Raw genomic sequence first — 22,203 nt, 5'->3', positions numbered from 1 at the left:
AGGATTAAACTGTACATCTCAGGGCAGTGACACAGGGACAGTATATTTATGCACTTAAACACATCAGAAGTCTAGAACTATGCTATTAACTTGGACCAAATGACACTTCTGATTCTGCGTGTCTTCGTCTCCTCTAATTTTAAAGTGAAGAGGAGAGAGGTGGTCATCGTGATGTAGTGGTGAGAAAAAGATGAGAAAATACTATTCAGCTTTGGGGAAATCTGTTTTGCTTTTAGAGAATTCTATTTTCCTATTTATTTCTACTACAAAAATTTTAACTCAGTATCAATACTCACAATATTAACCAACTTTTGCTATACTAAAAATACATCACAAAGTAAAAATATTAAAGTCTAACATTGCAGTAGAATCTGTAAGAGCAGATAGTTGCTTCATTCTGCTTACATTATTTTCTACCAAAGTAAAAAAAAATAAAATTATACAGAGGAATGGAGAAAGAAGATATGGTACATATATACAATGGAATACTACTCAACCATAAAAAAAGAACAAAATAGTGCCACTTGCAGCAACATGGATGGACCGAGAGATTGTCATACTGAGTGAAGTAAGTCAGACACAGACAAATATCATATGATATTGCTTAAACACGGAATCTAAAAAAATGGTACAAATGAACCCATTTACAAAACAGAAATAGAGTCACAGATATAGAAAACAAACTTATGGTTACCAAGGGGGAAGTGGGGGGGGGGGGCGGGATAAATTGGGAGATTGGGATTGACATATACACAGAACTATAAATAAAACAGATAACTAATAAGGACCTACTGTATAGCACAGGGAACTGTACTCAATACGCTGTAATGACCTATATGGGAACGGAATCTAAAAAAGAGCGGATATATATATATATGTGTAACTGATTCACTTTGCTGTACAGCAGAAGTTAACACAACATTGTAAATCAACTATACTCCAATAAAAATTAATTTAAAAAATAAAAACAAAATTATAGTTTTAATCCTTCCTCCTGTTTTCCATCCTACATATATTTATCACGTTGTCCCTTACAACCGTAACAAATGGTTCAACATGTCATTTCTATGTTATACATGTAAGAAACAATAGTAGGCAAAGAAAATTGTACTCCTCAGTAGGTTATACTGTCCTTTCTGAGGACCCTCATGATAAATTTGTCTCTGATGACAGGAATTAAACATCAGTGAATGTCAGAAGCCAGTCTACATAGTAAAACCTGCTAACATGCATGCCGGTCCACACCAATTCCTTCTCTCTCTGCACTTTTCCTTAAAATTACAGACATTACCACAAAGCTGCCAGTGGAACAGTCCATTACAAGTTTCTTTTCTTTTTATAATCCAAATTCACTGAGGATAGAAGCTTATTTTATATTTGTATCCCAATACCAAAACATGATACAGATAATCAATAAGTTTGTAAAAGCCCTTCAAATCAAAGCAAATTTGATAAAATGTGTATAAACATGAAAGCTCTTATAATGTCAGATTAGAGAGATAAGGGTTCACCCAAAATGTGGGAAAGTTATCACTGAATATACAGAAATATTTGCCTGTAACAAGCTTGTTTTTGCACACAGAGCAGAAGTATTTTGCCTCCGTCTAATCACTAAATCATGAATATAACTGCATTTTGCCAGAACTCATAATGGCAAGGTCTGGGATTCCATCTATTCTGAATTTTTCAGTTCTTTGTCAAATATTAATTCTTTTCCCTGACACTGCAAGGGAGGGAGCTCTTTTTAAAAAACCATCCCGTCTATGTTCCAGGCACACTGGATTAAGTATTTGAACCTGACAACAATCACCTCGTTATTTTCATCTCTCCACTTGAATGTGAGCTGTAAGAGAGCAGAGACCTTTTCTATTTCATTCTCTACTGTATCCGTGGGACCTGGAACAGAGTAAGAGCTTCATAAACACTTTTTCAAATAATGAATCGAAGTAGAAAGGCAAGTTATCCTGTGACTGAGAGTGTGGGCCCTGATGTCAGACATTCTGGAATGATCTGACCGCTGCAAACTTGGTCGTGTTACTAGTTACCAATCTTGCTTTGCCTCACTCTCTTCATCAGTAAACTGTAGAGGACAATTGTACCGTCCTCATGGGGTTGTTACGAGGACTGAATAAGTATTTCCAAGTAAAGCGCTTAGAGGGTGCTTTGCACATACTATGCACTCAATAAATGTCGGTGCTTGTTATTTTTTTAGTATTATTATAAAAAATATTTTATTATTAATAAAGTAATAAATTATATTTTGATATATTATTATAAAATATATATTTTTATAAAATTTTATATTTTATAATATATTTTAATATATAATTATAATATTGTTATATTAAATATAAGGAATTTGAAATTCAGAGACCTTTTATAGCCAAAGTCACACATCTGGTATAAGAAGAAAATTCTAATTTGAGACCTGTGCTCCTTTCTACTGAACTTTTCTGACCAACCAGTATATTATGATGATGTTTATGGACAATACAGTTTCTAGAAGTCAAGTAATACATTAGCACAAAGGGAAAAGCAATTGTTTTCTTAAGAAGAAGATTGATAGTAATTTTGTACAACTCAGGCTTAAGACTCAACCTTGAGAGAATTTCAGGGAACGAGTGCTGCCTTACAAGCATGAATTAAGTAGCTGTGCTTGTTATTCTGTAAAGCATAAGGCAGTAACACATCACTTGAGCTAAGCAGCCTTGGTCTGCAGAGGAGGGCACCACTGAATTCAGGGATACCCATGCTGTTCCTGATGGCCTTGGTGACCGGTTTTTCCTCTGGACCCTCCATGGAAAGTAATCCTCTGGTAAGTTTTCTGGCCTGGCCTCATACATACATTTCACCATTTACATCTAAGCCTTTGTATTACTTCCTTTATCGCCTGCCAGGTCCATGCAGGCATTTTCCCTTTGGTTCACTTGGGGTATCACTTTCTCTAGGCTTCCAAAAGCTACCCTAGCAGCAAGTTTGCCCCATGGCCACGGTCTTGATACAGTGTTAAATCCATGTCCTGAGAAAGTACCCAAGACAGTAAGTTTCTTTTTAAGTTAAAGATTTTATTAAACGCTCTTGTTAATGCTTTCTTCAATTCTTAAGGCGCAGATTTCCACTGAGTCACCCAGGAGTGATGAGAGCAATGATCCTGTACACTACACTCTACCATCAGCTGGGGGAAGACAGCTAAATACCACTGCTCATTGCTCCTGAGGGGTGAGTTTGACACTAATGTATCTTTTAGAACCTGTTTTGTATACAGTTATTGCACGATGAATGTCTTTCCCAAACTCCAGCTAAGGTATTCACATCTCTATGTCCTTAGTTGTGAGAATAATGAAAGTGGATTTTCTTCGTCACCGAAGGGATACGTGATGAAAACAGAGGTGATCAATTATGTTTTAGTTCCTGTTCTCATTGCCCCCAACCCTAGTTGATTCTGCTTGAAGTTGAGCTCTTTGTTTTGTTGATTTCACTTCCTTTTTAAATAATTTATTCTGGGTGAGACATCACCATAGCTATAACTTATTGTAATATTCCCCATTTCTTATATTACACCCCATTGGATAGAAATAGATCCATCTTGCACACAAAATGGGATAATCCAATGCCGGATGTGCTGTAGTATCCATCTCCCTACCGTCAGATTAATCTTCTAAATTGTTGTGTAAACTTGGTTTCTAGTTTTATATGTTTTATGGGCATATAGTGTGTGTACACTCACATATACATTTACATATATAAATAGATGACATCGTACATATCTGTATATATGTACAAAGGATGAACTGGATAAATTCCACTAACTGTTAATTATGGTTGTTGCAAAGGGTGAATTTTGGAGTTTTTTTTTTTAAATATAACTTTCAAAATTGCATATATATTATTTCGATTAATAATTTCACCATATAACTTATCACCCAAACCAAGACTTTATTGAGAGTAAAAGAGAACACTATTGACATATATGCCAAGGAAGTGGCATAAAGGCAGGCTGTCCTGGGCAAACAGTATGTATCAATTACTACTTCTTACACAACATCCCGCTTGCCTGTTCTTGTCCCTATGGCCAGATGTGCTCTTTGCACACTCTTTTTCCACAAGTTGGGGTAAGACTTCCCATGAGCTTCTCTTGTGACACTTATCTTTCTGTTATGGATGTCTGTGTACCTCTCTTATCCCTATTTCTAAATGATGTGTAAGCCATTTATTTCAAACACAACATTGAACCTTTCACTGTGTCTTGGTTATCTATAACTGAGGAACAAATTACCCCGAAACTTAGAGACCTGAAGCAACAAATGTTTCTCAAAATGTTTCCTTTTTGAAGAAAGTTAGCACAGGTTTGCAGGTGTTCTCACTGAGGTTTATTTCATCAGTCAAAAGCCATACCCACAAATCCCAAAAGGGCATTAATAAGTTTTTATTTAATTTAGCAATTGTATGTCAATATTCTGTTTTTCAGTGATTAAAAAACCTACAGATAGAAGTAATAGTTTCATCAACCTACTGGTCACCCCATTAACGGGTTCAGTAAATCTTTGACTTGTGCCCACTCAACTTATGTAAGAATCAAAGTTTAACTCTTGAAAATTATGCTTTCAGAATAGATGAGTTCTTAGAAAACATAAGGTTTCTGTTATCAATATAGCTTTGCTGCTGACGAGATGTCATGGTTTCCTTTTTCTTTTGAATTTATGTTTCAATAAGGTGCACAAATGATACACAGGAATGAATGGGGGTAGAACACAATACCCATCACCTCTGTGATAAATAATCTAACTTAAACAGATAATTGGCTGGCTTAGCAGGTTTTCTCCTTCTCTTCACAAAATCTTGTGAAATTCCTCAGTTGAAAACAGTGAATAGATTGTGTTGTTAGAAGCATAGAACTGGCTTCTGCTGAAACCTTTCAATACTTAAATATTACATTTATTGGAGTATATGGTAGAGGATTCAGCTTTCCACGTGTGGCTTCAAAATAAATAAGAATCTTTCTTTTGCTTTTAACAATTTAACGTTCATCTTGTCATCTTATTTAATCAAAGAGGCCATCAACTGAGTAATAAGTAGATGGAATAGCTAACTTACTTATCTGGAGAGAGACCATCACAGAAACGAGAAATCAAATTTCTTCACTGTCAGACTGCCTGAAGCCCATCTCTTAGTTGAGGCATGGAGAGCATAGATAATGATAATAAACTTTGATTTTGTACCTTTTAAAAGTGATACCTGGGGGGAAAAAAACACTACAGGCTCATTTTTACAGCATCTTCTGTGCATTGGAACAACTGGTGCAGAAATTCAGTCTGGCTCTCAACCTCAATGACAATGAATGATACTGAAAGAAGTCACATATTAGGGACTTCATTTTGACAAATGGTAATGAAACACACATCTCAAAGAAGACAGCTTTCTGCAGAACCAGTTTCCCATCTTAATTCTAGAATATGGAGATAACTAGGTACCATCATCTATAGTTTATGTAACTCATGTCTGTTTTATCATCTGATTGTTTTCTTGGGAAAGCAGCCCCAAACGTTTATTTCAGGAATTCAGAAAAATTTAAACGTACCAACTGTTTTGACATCCTTTCTGCCGCACTGCCCTTTAGTCATGTTCTAGCTCCAGAATGTATACGCTCTTTAACCCAGTGTAATAAATCATGAAATGATTTTTCTCAGCAAGACAAAAGGGACATTACTTGAAATGCTGGCGCGGCACTGGGATGGCAGGGAAGGATGATGCAATTATCTAGAAGGTCTGTTTATGCCTTCTCCATTCTCTCAACCTGAGGACAAAATTATTATTCAGCCCAGTCAGCTTGAGCGTTGCATCAAGAGCGAGATTAGAAAGTACTGATTTATAAGGAGAATTATAGCTGGAATAGGAAATTCAGATAAGCAAAATGACTTAAAGGCTTTATTTTATTTGCTCTGTTTTTTAAATTCTCCTCTGCCCCTTGCTCTCTATTTAAGTTGTATAATAATTGACATGAAGACTTTCACTGTTTACCTCTATACTCTCACCCCAAATATATAACATTGTATTCGGTCACTGTTTCATCTGTGAAACAAGGGAATTCTAATATGTAGGCATATAAATCCTGCTGGTGCATGATGTATGTGCCACAGGACACTAGGTCCCATGTCCTGGGAGGGAAATGAATGGCCTTTGAAGTGTACAATGTTGGTAGCAAATGGTGAGAGGTGGAAATCCCTACCTAGTAGTTCATATCTTTCCAACATAAGCAAAGTTTACTGGGCTTTTCCTGAGACACATAAATTCATATTTCTTGACTTCACTTATTTTTGTTAAATACACAGTCAAATAGAGAATACTACAGAGTGGAACCCAGACAAGGAGAATGACATGTAAATCTTGCTGTTGTGAGCGTGGGTCTCTTTCCCCTCATTGCTTCTGGAACACGGTTTGCGATTCAGAATAACTTATTAGTGAGCCATGCCGTATTACCAATATGACTACTTTGGATTGAGAACAGAAGTATTTTGTATTGTCCTGAATGCAATCTGTTGAAAGAGACAGCCGGGAGAGCAGGCGTAGGGGTGCATCCCACTGACACGTGCAGACTTCCTTTGCATACTAATTACCACACAAAATGTCAGCAAACAAAAGGATGGATAGGCAAGGGTTTACTATACCTGAACACTTCCGAAACTATAATACTTCATCCTGGTAAGCTGCAATCGGTCTATTGTACCACACGTATGCAAAGTAATAACTATGTGAGCCATCTGATTCTCCAGACAAATCATATTTCCTCTACATTACAGACTATCTTTTAATCCTTTTATAAGATTATCCTCAAATCGTCTGTAGTTTATTCTTCTCTTACAAAGAGGATCTGGGTCAGAGACATGGACCCCTAGCCTCAAGAAGGCCAGCTAGCCTCCCGCAAAGGGAGTGGCAAATTTAAACCATTCTTGCCTGGTTAATCATAACTAACCTACTTAAATTATTCAGCAATATCCATAATTACAAATGGAATGGTGATACTGTAATAAGAAATAGTATATGTTACAATTTTAAAATGCATCTGTGAAATCTATAGTTATATTTTCCATTGCATTTCAAACCTATTATACTTTCCTATCAAGAGTTATATAAAATCTCTTTTATATTCAAGCTCTTTTTAAATAATCATTGATAACCCAAGGTTTAAGAAAATGATTCACAATAAAAACATTGTAAGACATCACTAAAAGTATCAGAAATCGAACTCATATGTTATTAATGACAGTTTAAGTTATATGCAAACAATAACCCTAGTGCCTATTTCTCAATCTAGTTGCGAAACAACCAGCAAAGCGTCAAGGTTTCTCTCTAGTAACCATGAAGGATGAAATCTGAAAACCACTGAATTCAAGAGAAACGAACCTCAGAGATCACTGGGTCCAACCCCCTAAAGTTGCACAGAGAGGTTAAAAACGCAAAGGCCTAGAGCATCTAAATATCCCTCACTTTCAGCAAAGCCAGCATCAGAAACAAAGGCAAACTCAAAGTCCCTCACTTTCTTGAAACAATGAATACATACGTTGCAAGCCATTTTGATAGGAGAGCAGGTGTGCCATTCATATTTTGATCTGATATCAGGTACGCTGATTCATATTGCCCACTGACTAACCCAGAATGACTACGTTACATACTAATCTAAATGACAGTCATCCTGAATCACCTTGCTGGCGTACAAACAAGCCTACACTTAAAAAGAGATCTGCAAACATGAACTAGGGTTGACATTACTCAATCTGCAACAAGGAAGCTAGCAAGTAAGAGCAGCTGATCTTGTCTCTCTCTCGTCAACCCTGAAATATCAAGGCAAGTCATCAGGCATCTTATTCGAATCAAGGCCTGTAAGTCTTACGATAAGCCTGGGGGGTGGGGAAACTGAAGTGAATGAAGATTCTAGAATTGAGGATGGATTCAAATCATGAAGTTTAGGATTCTGTGATAAAAAAGGGATTAAAATGTCTTTAGTTCTCCAGAAAGATGCTCTAAGGCTACAGGAAAAAGGCACTAGAAAGATCTGGAACAGTAAGTCCCCTACATACAAACGAGTTCCAGTCCAAGAGCGCATTCATAAGTCCAATTTGTTCATAAGTCCAACAAAGTTAGCCTAGGTACCCAACTAACACAATCGGCTGTAGAGTACTGTCCTGTAATAGGTTTAGAATACTTTTCACCCAAATAATACATAAAAAACAAACACAAAAATAAAGAAAACATTTTTAATCTTACAGTACAGTCCCCTGAAAAGTACAGTCGTCCAGTACAACAGCTGGCATCCAGGGGCTGGCGTGGAGTGAACAGGCCGGGAGAGTTCCTGACTGGAGGAGGGAGAGGAGGTGGGAGATGGTAGAGCTGAATCGGGATCGTCCGCAAGAGGAGACGGAGGGCGAGCTGCAATTCCACTCAACGCCTGACGCTGATGGCCCAGGTTCTGGTTCAATTCTATCTACCCTCTTGAAAAAACGATCCAGTGATGTCTGGGTAGTAGCTCTTTTATTCTCGTCACAGATAACATGGTGGCACTGGATTGCATTCTGATCGGCTGCTGCACCTTTCATGTACCATTCTACGTTCAGGTCCCGTGCCTCAAACACGAACAGTGCCTCCTCAAATAAAGAAAAATCCCCTTGCCATTTCTCACGCTGTGAATCTCTTTGGTTCTTCAGTTACTTCTTCTTCCTCTTGTCTCTCTTCGTCCTTTCTCTGGGCCCCCAATTCCTGGAGCTTCTTAGCACTCCCAGCTACATCACCGCTGCTTTTACAGTTGCTTCCGGACATCCTGGGCTCGCAATTAAGATACTGTACTACTCTACTCTACACGGTACTGTAACGTACACAAAAGCACACCACTTGTAGAGCGCGTACCACTTGTACACACGCGACAATGTACGCCAGACACGTGAACTAACTTACATGACTGGACGTGGGAACGCATGTTCCCATCTTTGAAAGTTCACAACTTGAAGGTTCGTATATAGGGGACATATGGTAATATTTATTTAGGACCTACTACATGTCAGATACTACGCTGGATTGTTTACATTAGAATATTTCCTTGATTTCTCAACAATCCTAGGAGGTAGATATTTTTTCTGAATATGTGAGTTTAAGTTCCTTTGGGAAGGTCCCACATGGAACAGAAGTTCCATACATATTCATTAGCATGTAGGAAAGATTTATATGCAAAACCTAATAGAGCTCGAAGTAGCTACTCCTGTAGAATAGTGATGAAATGCACAATTTCTAGAGCCAGACAACTTGGGTCTAATGCTGGCTCGCCAGCTGTTTGATGGTGAAGTTACTCCCTCTGAGCGTTAGTTTCCTTGTCTGTAAGATGCGACTGATGGAGCTGGTGTGAAAGTTAAATGAAGTAATGTGTACACATCTTGCACTGTGCCAGGCACACAGCGAGATTTCAGCCCTCAGCTATGGCTGGTATTATAAATGTCACCAGCAGATGGCGCAATATACCTATAAAAGCAGGGCTCTTAAAAGCATTCCAAAGGGCACAAAGAAACATTACATTGCAGGGAAAGACTATTTCCTCTTGGCCAAAAATTCTGTGGCTCTGAGCAAAGAGTCTGAATGCTGGGCCAACGTAAGGAGAGCCCCCCAAAACCAGAACAAGATCTGGAAACTACAGAAACCAAGAATGGAAACACCTGTGCTTGAGAAGGCCAAGGACCCCAACAGCAGAACCTAAACAGTCCCAGAGCAAGGCGGCTGGGAAGGACTGCCTGAGAATCTCCTCAGCTTATCCCAAACGTCCCATGTGGGGGGACACTGAAAGGCTGAGGGAGGTGGGCACATCATAATAATAGCTAGCATAAACTTTGCAATCCCTACCAAAATTTTATGAGTTACAAGGAAACTGAGACACAAGGGGTTAAGTAACTTTCTTAAGGTCTCAAACTGGCGAGGCCAAGATTCTTACCCATTATGTGTTTCTGGAGAAAAGCCTCCAACAACCCAAGTGTGTCTGCAACAACAGGTGGGTCTGAGTTTTTTCTTTCTTTATGCATCATTCATCTAGGCCACACGCACCATCTTAGGGCACAGATGCTCTGCTCAGCCCCAGGGGAAGAGCATCTTGGCCACCACAGGACCTGGTCACATCTACGAGAAGGGGAGTTTTCCACAGAAGACAGATCAGGTTGTTACAATGTTCTGAGTCAAGTTTCTTCACGTTCTCTACAATCGGAGAGATACAGGAGGTCATTCTCTATCCACACCAGATGCTTTGTCCCTCTCAAAAACACTCAAGTGTTTTTGCTTACTGTTTTCTCATGGTTGTGCTTTGGAGTCATGTTGAGAAAGTTCTTCAGTGTAAACAAGAGAAAGGTTTGCTGATAGCATTGAGGTTTCAAAGAAGCAGAAACACTACGAGATACATAAATAATTATCGTTTTGTGTTCAAGCACCCTACTATTATTGTATTATTGTCAATTCCTCCCTTTACCTCTGTTAATTTTTGCCTTATATATTTAAGTGCTCCCACATGAGGTGAATGTACGTTAAAAAATGTTATATCCTCTTCTTGTGTTGATCCCTTTATTATTATCTAAATAATGCTTTTTAAATAGGAATTTGACTTCACCGACTTGTGGGAGCTGGTTCACCAGTATCTGTGAACTGCTGCCCTCATATCTGACGCTAGAATTAAAAGTCTGGAAGAAAGAGCAAGAATATACTGGAAGCACAAACACAAGCAAAGCCCACGACCATCAACAGAAATCTGACTTGTTGCCTTGGAACTTGGTAGAACTGCAGAAGGTGGGACATGTGAAGTCTCCACCTCTGATCTAGAGAAACTGAATAAGGCTCCAGAGAAAGGTGGGACAGTTGCAGGCCTGGTGGTGGCCTCCCAGCAACAAAATGAGTCATCAAATAAGCAACAGTGTGTGTGGAACAGCTGTTGCTACATCTTGGCTTTCCAAATATCCCAGAAGACTCTCTCACACAGCCCACCCTAACTAGGTAAGTGTAGGAAAGAGAGCTCTGGGAAACGGTCCAGCCCAGCCAAACTGACACGATACAAAATGACCACAATCGACCCCTTGTCGACTTGGCATACATACACATCTTAGTAAATCATACTTAACCTCCAATAACCGTAGCAAAGCCACGCCTCCACCTAACAAGATACAGTAACATCCCAAGTGCGACCAAAAGCAAGCTAACGTGGAGATACAGGTCCAGGAAGGCAGCGCGAGGAGTCCTGTGGACTGGCTCTCTGGTCAATCAACTATGGTTGGTAAACATTACCAAAAAAAAAAAAGTTTAAGTCTCGGAAACTGTCCTAAGGACATATATCAAACAAAGAAAACTTTACTCAAGAAAGTCTATTACATCTTGGTAGGAACAGTAAGGATCTGTGGCACTTGAGCCATGACCTGCTCACCCCCAATACTCTCCACAGCTCAGCTAATGGAAGAGGCATTTCAGGTGGGTGTGACCAACAAGAGGGAACTCCCCCACCCCTCAGCTCAAGGGCTGCGGATCTTCCCAGGAGCCACTAGTATTTCCCAACACCCCACAGCCTGGGCCAGACAGACTAAATTCCAGAGCGGTGCAGACAAGGGCCGGGGGGCTCTCCAAGCAGCCCCCACTGTTAGGCAGAGGCTCTAGCCCAGGTATAGCAGGCTGAGAATACTGGGGTCTCCATCATCGCACCCCAGCTCATTCGGTAGATAGAGGCTTCACGCTACGAGAGGCAAGCCAGAAACACCAGAAACTACCAATCTTGTTCAGTGCCCTGCCCATAATGAAGGGGGTCACACCAAAAGAAGTGGGTCCCAGTCCCAGCTCTGGGACAATGGCTCCGAGTTTTGTACAGAGAAGAGGCAGGACATACAAACAGAGTCCACCGAAGGTCCCTCCAAAGGAAATGACTTTATGACAAAGGATGGGATGGTTCAAGACTAAGGGGGCTTTGAAAACAATGGAAATTTAAGTGGTAAGCAATTAGTAGGAGGCTGATTGCTCCATTAGAGCCAGAAGCTAAGCCCGAGGACAGCTAGTGTAACGTTAAAAAAAAAAATGGAAAGTAGGAACAAGATGTTTTATAATTCCGCAAATGGTAGTTTTGGCAGAAACATCGAGGACATCTAAGACAAATCCGTATCTACAGGACAAGTGTCTACTCAGTAAGAACAAAACACTGCCCCTTCCGTTATGGAAGCAGTCCTATGCAATCAACCTGCTACCATGTAGCTTGCTGACACCCCCAGGGAATGGTGACATGTCAGGGTTCAGTGTTGATGTCATCTGCTGACACAACGCAGCAGCAACTGTCATCAGACTGGCCTTGGTGAATGGAAACATGTAATCTCACCCTGCCATCGTGGTCACTCTGTGAGCCCATTAGACAATGGGGTAGGAGGCTGATTGAATCATTCCATCCCCTAGTTATTGAAACCCTTCTGTCTTGAGGTCACCACTTGGTGAGCATTCTCACAGGACACAAATATCTCCACATTCTATGTCCCTCTGACCATCTGGCCAAAAACTCGGCCACAGTCTATGAATTGCTATAACCCCATACTTTCCGACCATCTCTTCTTTCAAACTAATTGAACCGCTAGGCAAACACCCTGAAGTTCCGTCCACTGGACAGAGTGGGGTGGTGGTGCTGTAGCCATCCATCGGTGGGTAGTTCCTACATTTTCCACCTTCAGGCAACTGACCATAGAGAACTCCCTAAGTGGCCTTAGGGACAGGTTGAGGAAGAGAAAACAATGTATCGGAAGTAAGAGTCATCTGGTCAACCTTCTCACGCAACTTCCCGGTACCTTCAGGACCTGGTTCTATTTTGTTACACAGTGCTGGTGTGCATGCCGGACTTCATGGCATAGTGAGTCAGAACACACCTAGCTCAGGAAGGATAGCTCAGGTCACATGGTAACACAGCATGCCATGGTCAAGGTTTCAGTTCCTCTAAGGTCCAGTAGCAAGGCAGAAGCTGTTCTCGAAAGAAGGGGGTAGTCTTTTGGCAAAGAATGGCCTAGCTTTACTTCAACATCCTAAGTGCTGTGTGTGCCACTTTTAGGGAGCCTGTTGAAGCCTCCAGGCAGCCTCCCTCTCTGTCCCTGACACTCTGAGCATCATCAGATTTGCTGTGTCATGTGGTCCGCGTGGCAGAGCGGCTTGCACAGAGCCTGGTCTTGCCCTGAGCCTCACTCAAAGCTGGCCACTTACTGGGTCGCTCAATAAATGGGTCAGGGTAACATTCACAGATGAGTCCTGTGTTGTTCTCAGAATCCAAAAATGCCTACTTAGGTATTGTGCCTTCTCCTAAGTGGTTGGATGGGTCAGATGCAGTAACTTGCCCTTCACCTTGAAAGGGCTATCTCAGCATGCCCCTGTACAACTGGATACCTAGAAACTTCTCCAAGCTAGAAGACCACTTAACTTTGGTGTGATTTATTTCTCACCATCATTCATGTATCTTACCAATGTCTTTAGAGTAGTTGCTACTTACTGCACACCCAGGCCCAAGCAGAACTATATAATCATTGTAATAGATGAGCGTAATGTCCTATGGAAGGAAACTGAAGGACATCCCTGTTGTATAGATTACAACATAGGTCCTGAGAAGTTCGTATAGCCCCAAAGTAGGGCAGTGAAAGTGTACTGTTGGCCGTGCCAGCTGAAAATATACTGTTTTTTGGTGCTCTTTGTGGAGGTGAGTAGCTATCTACCAGGTAAATCACAAACACTCCAACCTCTAAGTTCTTGATGGTGCCACTGACGCCTATTAATCCCTTCAGGAATATGGCATTTCTCTCGGTTCACAATTTTGGTAGATAGAGGCAACTCTAGTGAATTTCCTCACTTCACAGACCAGGGAAACAGTCTCTGAGTATGTCTACTCCAATTACACATTTCAGTACTGGATAAGTAACCACAGAATAGGTTTGGGGACCTATTGGATCCACTGATCACCTAACCTCCACAGGCTCCTACTCTGACCACTGAGCCACAGTGACATTTTGGATCTCCAGGAATTAATCTGATTTCAGAGCCGGTGTCCAGTAATCCATAAAACTACACAAAAAACCTGGTCAATGCCTATAGGTCCCATTGAGGAAGGCTGGGAGGGTGACTGACACAGTAAATTTGGGACAATATAGCAAGGTCTTTCCCCAAGGGGACCCAATGTCCCCTTTATTCAAAGGGTTCAGGGTCTGTAGACCAGTTCAAGTATGGGAAATGGTTATGAGACTGTGATAATTTTCTTGAATCAAATTCTCTATCAATATAAGCAGAAAAATAATGTCTAGAGTAAAACTTCATTACTATCTATAGTTGATTTTCATTATGTTTAAAGTCACCACAAACACTGAATTAGCAAATACTAAACTACTGCTCCTAGGGAACATACAGAGTTAGAGTCCTGCCAGCCTCTGGTCATATTTTCATCAACCTCCCAACACAGAGCCTTGTTTTATATGCGTTTCTGTTTAAAGACACCTCATTTATATATTTTATTCATTAAAATTGAACTCACGGCCAAGAGCATAACTCATACCAACAAAGAAGGCAGAGAGGGCTTCCCTGGTGGTGCAGTGGTTGGGAGTCCGCCTGCCGATGCAGGGGACACGGGTTCGTGCCCCGGGCTGGGAAGATCCCACATGCCGCTGAGCGGCTGGGACCGTGAGCCATGGCCGCTGAGCCTGCGCGTCCGGAGCCTGTGCTCCGCAACGGGACAGGCCACGGCAGTGGGAGGCCCGCGTACAGCAAAAAAAAAAAAAAAAAAAAAAAAAGGCAGAGAGTTGCCTTGTTCGCTTCAGCTGGTGTGTGAGCATCCTCTCTGTATGCACATGTCCATGAATGGCTGCAAAATGCTGCTAGTATTGCTTTTGAGGTGACGAAAGTATTTTAGCAAGTAGGCAAATGTGCAAATGCAAAGTCTGTAACTGACAAGGATTGACAATTTTAGTTCTAGGGAACGCCATGATCTATCACTCAGCCAATGCCAACAATCTCTGTGAGTCAGACTATTGTGATTGTGGCTTTGGCTCTGCTGCCGGTTATGATAAGCCTGTCTACTAGTCTTTGACAGTTAGGTGCCTCCACTTGTCCTCTGCCACCATGGAATCCTGCCATCCCCATTACGTTTCAAGATTCCGGTTTGATGGCAGCAGCTCCCACTGTAATTTCTGGCCTACAGAAAAGAACCATCACAGAACTCTTGAAAAATATATCTATCAAAGCCACGTGGAAGGGAAGGTCCCCTGGACCCTCGCAGAGTGGTGACCAGGTCTGACGTGATAAATCCATTCTACCTTTCCAACTTTCCCAAGTCTTTGGATACTGTTCTCTGCAATGCACCAGGAGATTCTGGTGTTTCGATGTTATTTAGCGTAGGCTACCTTTGAGTCCATGTTTCGGTCAACCAACCAAGTGAAGAGAGCAATTCTTAGCCCCTCAAGCTAAAATATTGACCTGGGATTTTTGCTTACGAAGCTTATCGCTGGTAAATTCTTCCTGTTCCAATTTTACACTCCTTCTACCTTGATCGTACACCCTGAAGTTCCTTTCCCTAACATATTCCCTGGGTTCAGCACTATAAATTGGAAAAATCATGCGATTATTTTAGTATGTATTATATCCCTCACAGGGCACCCTTTTACCACACCCATCTGGGTCTTGCTGAGACTTGAGGCTGCTAACAGATCTAGAAACCAGAAGAGTTTGTGGAATTATGTCCTGAACAGCAGTATCAGTGCCTTACAAGTCAACCAACTCAGAGGAAGCTTTCATAGGTTCCTCAGACATGGATGCTTCAACTTGCCACAAAGGTTTGACAAAATTTAGGGGTTCAAGATTCTGGCATCATTAGTATCTACCCCTATGTCCCTACCCCAATTTTCACAATCCCATTCCTTCCCAACCAATGCCTTAACTTTAATAAAAGACAGCCTATGAGTTTGCGAAATCATTTGCATTGTAATTCAGTCCACCTCAAGATCAGATTTGAGGTCTGATTTCCAGAAATCTCAGCGCTGTAACTACAGGACATAAGTATTTCTTTCAGGGAAGTCAAAGAAGCCTTCAGATCCTTTGTGCAGACTTTGATCTGGGAATTTAAACCCTTATGCTTGTCACACATTTTCCCCAAGTTCTCCAGCACAGTTATAAGCAACCAATGCCATTGTCCTCCTATTTTTTTTTTTTTTTTTTTTTTTTTTGCGGTTCGCAGGCCTCTCACTGCTGCGGCCCCTCCCGTTGCGGAGCACAGGCTCTGGACGCGCAGGCTCAGCGGCCACGGCTCACGGGCCCAGCCGCTCCGCGGCATGTGGGATCTTCCCGGACCGGGGCACGAACCGGTGTCCCCTGCATCGGCAGGCGGACTCTCAATCACTGTGCCACCAGGGAAGCCCTGTCCTCCTATTTTTAATGAAAGCTTTTATGATAGCAAATAATTGTTCACCTGGCGCCTTGCCTTCTATAGTTGCTTGATTACAAGTATCTAAAGACGATAATTTATGTAACTGTTTTACTGTTGCATGGCACAGCCTACCGGTATCCTTTTAACCACTGGAAACAGCGTCATTAATACCTTTAGAACCTATCCGATCAAGGAACCAATTCCAGAAAACCCAGAACCGATTCATTCTTAAGATTCTGTCCTTCTAGAACCATTGATGGTACCAAATTAGTATCAGTCAGGATTTTATTAGAGGCAAAACCACTAGGGCCAATATATAGGTAAGTTTATAAATATAATCAATATGAAGCCATTTATTACAAAAATTTGGCCTTATGGAATTCTGGGAGCTGATTAAGTACTTGTCTTTGCATTTGATTCTGGAGCTTGAAGCCCACGGGGCAAACAGTTGGGAAGGAAAGACAGACAAATGTGGTGGAGGGCAAAAGCAAGCTGAAACTCATGAGCTGGAGGCCGCAGGGACAATGGGAAACACTGGTCAGTTCTTTATGCTTGTGTGACCTTGGTGATAAGGGCGTCCTAGAGACTAGGGCCCTTCCTCGTGGAGCCAGGCACACACACTTGGCCCAGGAGTCAGAGACGCTGAAGTCGGCTCTAGCAGAAGGTGGAATGCTGCCAGCCCACTACCACCAATGAGGTGACACGGCAGGTCGGTGGCACGTGGGAGATACAAAATGGCTGCCACTTCACTTCCCGCCTCCAAATCTCCCACAAGAATCCCTCCCGATCGCATCCTAACCAGCTGGTTTCATTACAAAGGGAGTGGGAAGGATAAAACTGGCACTTCCAGAAGGGAGACATGAAAAAGGAACAAGGAAGGATGCAAAAGAAGATACTGGACCTCTAGCACTGATTCAAAGTAGTCTCTACACGGGGTAAATACGACCTGATGGGAACAGTAAAGAAATGTCTGCACTCTGGATACGTTCCAAATATATTTCTAACCGGCTAGAGTGAGACTGAGTTCTTTCAGGTGATGACCTGGATCTATATGCCTTGGCCAGCCTTGAGAGTTTTTTTTTTTTTTTTTTTTTTTTTTTTTTTTTTGCGGTACGCGGGCCTCTCACCGTTGTGGCCTCTCCCGTTGCAGAGCACAGGCTCCAGACGCGCAGGCCCAGCGGCCATGGCTCACGGGCCCAGCCGCTCCGCGGCACGTGGGATCTTCCCGGACCGGGGCACGAACCCGCGTCCCCTGCATCGGCAGGCGGACCCTCTGCCACTGCGCCACCAGGGAAGCCCTCCTTGAGAGTTTTTAATAGCAAATTTGTAATCAGAGGACAAAATGCTCTTCTGTAAAGCGGCCCTGCAAGCATACCCTCCGAGGAACTTCTACAGGCAGAGTGCTAGCTTGGTGCAGAACCTTCAACACTTCCAGACAATTTCACGCCTGTACTAGTAATCTTGCTAGGATTAGGATTCGTGCAATAGTGAGGAAACCCAGTTAAAGAAACTGGTCTACAAAGTTGTTAACACTAGGCTAGAACTGCCCTGATCATTATAGGACTTGGAACACAAAGAGAGGTGCTGACAGGTAAAGGGACGTGGAGTTCCCCAAACAGCAGTTCCCAGCATAGCTTTGATCCATTTTCAGTATCTCCTAACCAATTCTGAAGAGAGAGTCTCAGGATCATAATGGTAAGGAAAGAGATTAAGGAGCAAATTTTATTATCTGCAAAGTCACAGAAGCAAACGTAATTTCGGCATGTTACTTAGAAAATGTAAAGTTCAGGGTCCAAAGATTTTATTACGTAAGCCTGGCTCAAAGACTAGAAATACTGACGAAGGAGAGAGAAAACAACCAATGAGAAAATATACAGTACATTTTGTCAGCTCATTTCGATGAACCCTAAGGTGTGACAATAGAAATGACATTTTCCATTCATGGGTAGTTAAGTTCTCTCATGTCTAGATGTAGAGAGAACAATGACAATTTGATGGGATACCTTTAAAGCCACTTAAGGAATGAGGTATGGGTCTCATTCATCTTTCATTCTGAGTTTAGCACGCAGATACAACATAGGTACTAGCAAATGTATAGCTAACCTTCCCAACTACTTAACACATCCACTTGGTCAATGGCTGCCCAATAGACTGTATACGCATCAAAGTGATTTGCAAAGCAAAGACACTTCTTTTTGGGTCAATATCCGTCTTCAAACTCATCAAAGTGATTTAAAAGAGTACTTAAGTCAAGTTGTCCTTCCCTCTCATCATCCTGGAGCACCTTGTTAAACATCGAGTAATAGCAAAAGAGCATTTAACCATCTGCTTCACACACACCTCTTTTCCAGCCAAATTGCACCTATAAAGTTAAAACAGAACCTCTTTGGATTCTCAGCAAACACGAACTAAATATTTTATGATTTGTGCACTGTTTACGGTGTGTTGCCTTTTCTTAATTAGCATATCTGGGGATGCCTTTCTTTCATGGCACGTTATCACTGTTGCAATAATTCAATAAAAGTACCCTAAACATTTACATCGTGGAACATTTTTTATGATTTATACCAACACAACAGCACACCCAGTGCTGCACCTCTGCTTTCGGTCATCACTTTATTTCATATTCTCATGTCCCTTTTAAGAATGAGAAATACTGTAGCTTTGGAGCAATGCCTTTACTTTTCATCATTCTGTCTCCCTGTGAATTTCATTGTTTTACATACTCTACTCCCCATAACGTTGCTCAAATCAATACTGCTGAGTGGAATTGATTTTTAAAAATGCCATTTTTTGCCAAAAAATTGGCAACTTTTTCCTGAAATCTCTCACGACAGAGTAACAAATTGTTTCCTTAATCCACTCCACTGGATTTTTATTATTAAAAAAAATAAACAGTATTTTTCCCTGTTTGGTCACTAACTAGACTTACACTCAGCCTCTTCAAAATGGCTTGTAAATAGTCAAAAGCGCAAGTCTTCCATAAGGAAACTATATACATGCTGAAAGGAAAACCATTGTAATTTCTTTAGAGTGTACTCCTCCCCTAAACCATTTCCAACCTCAAGGATCAATGGAATTATGGTTCAGCTGAACAAAATGATTATGTAAAACACCTCTCTAGGGCTTCAAGTTGTTTCCCTTTGTATTATTATACATATTCGTGACAAAATAGAGCCATAGCAGTCTGCTTCCATTCAAAATTCAAGGCTCTGAGATTTCATTTGCAATAGCTCTGTTATGTCCATGTGTCAGCCTGAGCGTTTAACCTGCCCATGTCTCTACTCCATCTCCTTTATATATAGAGAAGCAAGCAGCCATCTCAGAGGAATTTAAAAGATATCTTTTGAAGTGAGAATTGGACATCCAAAAAAACCGGAATACACATTCTTTTCAAGTGCACATGGAACATTCTCTAGGACTGACCATGTACCAGGGCACAAAATAAGCCTCAACAAATTTAAGGGTATAGAAATTATCTCAAGCATCTTTTCTGACCACAATGGCATGAAACTAGAAAATAACCACAGAAAAAGAATTGAGGAAAAAAAAAACCAAAACATTACATGGAGACTAAACAACATGCTACTAAAAAAACCAATGGGTCAACAATGAAATCAAAGAGGAAATTTAAAAATACCTTGAGACAAATGACAATGAAATCACAACCACACAAAATCTTTGGGATGCAGCAAAAGCAGTTCTTAGAGGTAAGTTCATAGTGATATAGGCCTTCCTCAAAAAACAAGAAAAATCTCAAATAAACAAACTAACCTACCACTTGAAGTGATGGTTGGAGCTTATGGTAACAAAATTACAAATTTCAAGTAAGAGGTTTGGTCAATGACAACACTCTTTTTAAACCTTAAGATGTGGTCTGAGTGACCAGCAAACATACCTGAAGTGGAGGATACTGGTTGAGGTCTGGCCTAGCCCACTGGCTGAGTGCTAGTGGAGCGAGTGGCATTTGTGAGCACGGCACTCTAAGCTAACTCATTCCGAGGGAATCTTGCAGAGATATCTACAAGAGAAAGGGAAAGACAAATAGGTCTTGTTTTAATATCAAGGTATTTTAAGAAACCGCAAACACCAGGCCTACCTTAAGGCTAGTGGGGATAGGGACATCCTTTCCCTGAGATTAGAATTTCGTAAGGGCAAAGCAACAGGGACCACACAAGGAAAGAGAGAGTGACGTCCGAGCTGAGACACCCTGAGAGCACCACGTGGTGCAGATCGGCATCCCCGTCAGGGTCACGTGGACAGCAGGTAAGAACACCAGTGATCAAGAATACAAAGGTCCAATACCATTTTCAGACATAATTTTAAAGGCTACAGAGGAGAATAGATGGAACGTTCAGGATTCCACAGATGAAGTGATGATGATGGTGATATTAATAATAATTACTGAAACTTAGAAAATTCTTTTAATTTGTCAAGAACTACTCTAAAAAGTTTACATAGGTCGTCTTATTTAATACTCAAGCCATCCCTATGAAGTAGGAACAATTATTATCTTTTTTTTTAAGATGAGGAAACTGAGGGGTAGTAGGCTAAATTATTTACCCATGTTTCATAGCAAAAAAAAAAAAAATTACCGTGCTGAGCTTGAGCTTGGAAAAGACCTATCCTAGATGCTTCAATCACTACAGAATCCCTGGCAGGGAAGAGGGGAGGCTTGGGTTTCTACTTCCAGGGCCTCCACTGCCAGTGTTCAAACACTCTTTTTGATATCATCGCGTATTGTTACTTAGCTAGATCTCCTTGACAGTATTCCCCCAGGCTTCTGTGAGAACTAAGATAACACAGGAGGGGTAACAGAAAATGTAACTTAATCACGGTCGTCAACAATAGTACTGGCTATTCTTTCACTTTCTCATTCATTCATTCACAGGATACCCACCCTTTTTCCATCTCACCCTCGTTGTGCCTGGAATGCTAACTATATAATCCACAAGCACTTTCAGGCCCAAATGCCCATCTCCTTTTCCAGAAGAAGCCATGTTCTCATCAGCTGATCATAGTACATGCCTTTGATACATGCCTCTTAACTGCTAACTCAGTTCAAACAGCTCAGGGTGCCTCTGCTACTGCAATATAGCTTTAATTCTCCGTGCCCACAGTGAGAATATTTCAATACAAAAATAAAAGACACAGTGTTATTGGAACGAATGTGTTGATAATTAGTATTTAAGAAAATGTTGTTTCCATAGCATCACCGGAGGTCTAGAGTCATACAAACACACATACTCAAGAAGGTTTTGAATTTTCTTCACATATTTCAAATAACATAGGAATAAATATCAGGTTTAAAGAATAAAAAGTACAATACTCTAAGTGAACTGACAATCCTGCAAATGTTAAATGACACTCAGACGCGTTTGTACATAAAATACATTGACAAAGAGCTAAGCTAAAGGTAATTGTTTACCCTTTTCGTCAGTATACTCAGATTCCAGCACAGCTCCAGCCCCTAAAATTCACTGCTCAGTATTCAAAATGAGTATAGTTATAAACATGCTCATTTTTTATGCTGTTTTATCAGCAGGTAACTTGGCTGATCTGAAACGGAAAGAAAGCTACAGTCTACCTCATTTTTCTTCACGCCACCTAATTCTGAAGACGCAGAGTAAATAAGTAGTCACTCAGTGACGCATATCTAAAATCCTCAAGGTTCATCCTGAGCGCCTACTTTCTGAGAGATTGACTGACTTATCCTCTGGGCTCCACGATCATTAAAATGTACTGGAGCCTCGAATCCACTGAAGTGCTTTAAAATT

At 41.1% G+C, this 22,203-nt stretch overlaps 1 protein-coding gene across 3 annotated transcripts in view; it reads right to left on the bottom strand.

Moving 5' to 3' along the window:
* SLC7A11 (solute carrier family 7 member 11) overlaps positions 1–22,203 on the bottom strand; it is a 314,580-nt gene that overhangs the window by 111,553 nt on the left and 180,824 nt on the right. The window contains exons 13-14 of one of the 3 annotated variants that reach the window (XR_004349977.1): positions 20,325–20,447; positions 9,968–10,224 (exon numbers count right to left, since the gene is read on the bottom strand). The gene's annotated coding sequence lies outside the window, so the exon portion shown is untranslated. Of the gene's footprint in view, positions 1–9,967; positions 10,225–20,324; positions 20,448–22,203 lie in introns of those variants that run through there. The other 2 variants (XR_004349978.1, XR_004349976.1) reach the window with 2 other exon arrangements.

The sequence above is a fragment of the Phocoena sinus genome, chromosome 5, assembly GCF_008692025.1.
Source record: "Phocoena sinus isolate mPhoSin1 chromosome 5, mPhoSin1.pri, whole genome shotgun sequence".
Taxonomy (NCBI): Eukaryota; Metazoa; Chordata; class Mammalia; order Artiodactyla; family Phocoenidae; genus Phocoena; species Phocoena sinus.
The sequence above is the reverse complement of the archived record's forward strand: the minus strand, read 5'-3'. Positions and strand labels throughout refer to the sequence as shown.